We start from the raw sequence: 4,729 nt of genomic DNA, 5'->3' as shown, positions 1-4,729 counted from the left end.
GTGTCAGGGATATTGTGCGAACGACTAAAGCCAATGGTCAACGAGATAATTGGACCATACCAATGCGGCTTTAGACCTGGCAAGTCCACCATTGACCAGATATTTACCCTGCGGCAAATCCTGGAGAAGACCCAAGAGATGCAGATCGACACCTACCACCTTTTTGTCGATTATAAAGCAGCCTTCGACAGCCCGCTGAGTTCAAAGTATTCCAAGCCATGTCTGAATTTGGTATCCCGCATAGCTCATCCGGCTTTGCAAAATGACTTTAACTGACACGAGGTCCTCAGTTTAAAATAGGAAAGAACCTCTCCGAAGAGTTTGGTACCAAAAGAGGTTTCAGACAAGGAGACAGCCTTTCGTGTGATCTCTTTAACATCCTGCTGGAAAAGGTTATACGAGAGGCAAACGTCAAAAGAAGTGGCACAATCTACACCAATAGTCACATGTTACTTGCTTATGCTGATGATATAGACAGTAAAAGAAGTAACTGATACCTTTATGAAGGTCGAAGGAGAATCTGCTAAAGTGGGTCTGGCGATAAACGGTGAAAAGACCAAGTTGATGGTGTCGACGCGCAATGCGTCCATTGAGCTCGGACCGACTGTGGAAGTTGGTTCCTATAAATATTGAGGTAGTAAAAGACTTCGTCTACCTCGGCACCTCCGTAAACACAACAAACGACATCAGTTGTGAAATAAAAAGAATAATTGTATTGGCCAACAGATGCTACTTTGGTTTAAGTAAGCAGTTTAAAAACAAAGCCACATCTCGTCAAACAAAAATAACGCTCTACAAAACACTGATACTACCCGTGCTGATGTATGGCTCCGAAGCCTGGGTACTTGCGCAAGCAGACATGGCAGTGCTTGGTGTGTTTGAGAGAAAAATTCTTCGAAAGATCTACGGACCAATCTGCGTTGACGTTGAATATCGACGTCGCATGAACCACGAGCTGTACCTGCTGTACAACGACATCAATATAGTTAAACGTATCGAGATGCAGCGATTGCGTTGGCTATGCCATATAATAAGAAAGAGCGATGATGACCCCGCTAAAAAGGTGTATAAACACGGACCGCTTGGCGGTGCACGCAGAATTGGCAGGCAAGGAATGGATGGCCCAAACAAGTGGATGATGAGATGAAAAGGGCGGTATTCCAGAAAGCGAAGCAACAAATAGAGAGAATTGGTGATCTTTTCTTAGTATCGGCCTATAGAACAAATGTTCTGTAATGGGCCAGCTAAGTAAGTAAGTTGTTGTTGTGCGCCCGGGAATGCATCAATCTTGCAATCCATTTTCAACAATCTCAGCAAAATAGTCAGCGAAATTCAAGATACACAGCTGATCGTCACTTGTAACTTGCAACGTTGCGATGTTTACACCGTTTTGCGGAAGGATTGTGAAAAAAAAAACAGGAGGGCCAGCCTTCCTTATACCCCAGTCTGTCCAGTACAGAACTATCTCGCTTGACTTTATTGACCAATATATGTATGTAGAAGAACGGTTAGGAACTGCCGACGCATAGGTTCTCAATGTGTACGTACTTCTGATGAGTAGTTGTACACTGCTATTAGTTCGCTTTCAGAATACAAAAAGTTGAGGGCTAAAGCGGAACAGCTCTTGGTTCTTGACATGTCGAAGGCCTTCGATACCACCAACTATGCTATGCTGTTCGAGGACATAGAGAAGACTTCCTTCCAGACGTGTTTGATACATTGGATTGTCTACTACTTATGTGAACGCCAGTCGTTTGTGGAATTCAGAAATAAAAGTCTAAGGCACGCAGAAGGAAACAGAGAATTTTCTAAGGCGGAAGAGTTTAACCTCCACATTTCTGAAATTTCATACCCTTAAGGCGGAAGAGAGATCGCAAAGTATGCGAATTATTGTAATATCAGGCCCATTTTGTAAAACTTGATAAAATGCCAACCTGAAGGCTTTAACATGATGCCTTCTCCAAACACCAGTGGGCCACTTGCATGAAAAACGAAGATTTTACCGGTGCATCAGCACAAAAATACGTTGTTGATGCATTAACTGCTTGGGTGTTATCGCCGTGAGCATCCCTCCCACAATCTTGTAGACAGGCTTCCCTCACACAGGCAGGTGAGGATAGATAATCATGATCTAAAAAGAGAGAGTGAGATACAAAGGGGAACCTCTAAATCAACGAGTCTATCAGGCAAGCTTGTATAGCATTCGTCACTGAACAGACAGTTCAAAAGTATTGTGTTAATGCCGTACTCAGTGACAGCCTCCATCCATCGCAGCAGACGAATGGCAGCGGCAAAGATAAGTAATAATAATAATAATTGTCCCACAAACATCCCATACGGGACAAGGGAGACTTCTCTCATACCAATGAGTGCACCTCGATTCATATTAGCTCAACGATATGGGACCTTGTGTTTATCGCCGAGTCCGAACGGCGTGTTTTAAGACACCACTTGTAGAGCAGTTTTACATGGCTGAAATACTCAGGAAATGTCGCCAAAATTACTGACTGGCCGAGGAATCGTACCCACGACCTTCAGCGTGCTAGGCGATTGTGCATAGCACCACAGTGCACGAGTGTTTTTAAAAATTAAGATACAGACTATGCATCCGCTTCAATTCGCTTTGAGGACTGAACTACACTACCGCTCACTTGAATAGAACCCCCCTGCAAAATTTTTTTTCAACCTCCATTTTTTCCAAATTATACAAGATATGAAATTATTAAGTTTTATTATATTTTGCTTCATGTGTTTGGAGTAAACTTAGTCATTCATTTGCATTCAAATCAATTTGTATAAGAATTATGCAAGGAAAACAAAATAAAGTCAAAAATTGAAGTAAAAAAATTGGCTCATTTGAATAGAACCCCCATTTAAAACTTGGGAATACAGAAAGATTGTAGTAGAATATCGATGCATATTTACTCTATATTGAAAACGAAGTACTTTCAGTAATATTCAGTAAAAGTATATCCCTCCTGATTAAGGATACACCCGTATATCCTTCTTTGGCAAGGATTCTTTAAATAATCGGGTGTAATGCCCAATAAAGCTTGCTTTTTTCATTCAACAAGTTTATTTTTGGAAGATTGCTGTCTCCTTTAGTCGAATATTTTACGCATAAATCATTCCCATATATTTTAGAGAATATTTACCACTGTGGAATATGGCGGACCCACAAGGATTTTCGCATTTCTTTTCAAAATTTTAAGTTGTTATGACTCGAAGTGTACAAAAGTTTATAAAATCGTGATGAAATTTCCACACGGGATATCCAAAATGTTACTCACTACTGGCTATGTCTGTTTCAGAACTCCTTTATAAATTGCCGTACGCATTAAGGTGAAGTAAATTGACGCTCATGTCCTTAATAATTAGTAATGCCTTCCAGCACCATAAAAGCACATTCATCGCTACAGAAACAATTTAGAAGATGGTCTTCCATTCAATAGACGCGAAAAAAATAGTTCTATAGTTATGCAATTGTTTACTTAATAAGGAGAGTCCTTACTAATTATGAAGGACTTGGGCGTCAATTTCTTTCACCCTAAATGCGGACGACAATTTACAAAGGAGTTCTGAAACAGACATATCCAGTAGTGAGTAACATTTTTGAATATCCCGTGTGGAAATTTCATCACGATTTTATAAACTTTTGTACACTTCGAGTCATAAAAACTTAAAATTTTGAAAGAAATGCGGATGTCCTTTCGGGACCGCTATATTCTAGAGTGGAAAATATTCTCTAAAATGTATGGGAATGATTTATGCGTAAAATATACGACTAAAGGAGACAGCAATCTTCCAAAAATAAACTTGTTTGAATGAAAAAAGCAAGCTTTATTGGGCATTACACCCGATTATTTAAAGAAATCCTTGCCAAAGCAGGATATACGGGTGTATCCTTTATCAGGATGGATATACTTTTACTGAATATTACTGAAAGTACTTCGTTTTCAATATAGAGTAAATATGTACTACAATCTTTCTGTATTCCCAAGTTTTAAAGGGGGTTCTATTCAAATGAGCCAATTTTTTACTTAAATTTTTGACTTTATTTTGTTTTCCTTGCATAATTCTTATACAAATTGGATTTGAATGCAAATGAATGACTAAGTTTACTCCAAACACATGAAGCAAAATATAATAAAACTTAATAATTTCATATCTTGTATAATTTGGAAAAATGGAGGTTGAAAAATTTTGCAGGGGGGTTCTATTCAAGTGAGCGGTAGTGTAATAGCACACCAGCCCAACACATGTCCAGCATATGAATTAGGTCCGCACGACACGCTGCATTTTCTTATCTGTCCACGTAAATTTATTCACCTCTCTTCTGATACTTTATCGACGCAGTCACTTCAGGTTACAAATTGTTTGCGTTGCTACAACAACCAGGCCGACAGACAGGAAGGACATTACTAGAGACATCAGTTTGTCCCAAAGGATCCTGTAAAGGCCTCTATAAAGACTCTTTTTTTGTTGAAGATTCCTAGATAGTAGTCCCTACAGATACCTTAATAGGAGTCAATAAAGATTCCTTTATATCAGTCTATAAAGAATCCATTATTGAGTCAATAAATCATGTTTTATAGGCGCCTATAAAGAATATTTTATAGGGACCCTTTTATAGACTACCTTATAGGGATCCATAAAGACTCCTTTATAGTCGACTATAAAGACTATTTTATAGGCGTGTGTAAAGACCCCATTATAGGCGTCTATAAAG

This window comes from Musca autumnalis, unplaced genomic scaffold, assembly GCF_047663935.1.
Source record: "Musca autumnalis isolate F117 unplaced genomic scaffold, ASM4766393v1 scaffold_1, whole genome shotgun sequence".
NCBI lineage: Eukaryota > Metazoa > Arthropoda > Insecta > Diptera > Muscidae > Musca > Musca autumnalis.
The sequence above is the reverse complement of the archived record's forward strand: the minus strand, read 5'-3'. Positions refer to the sequence as shown.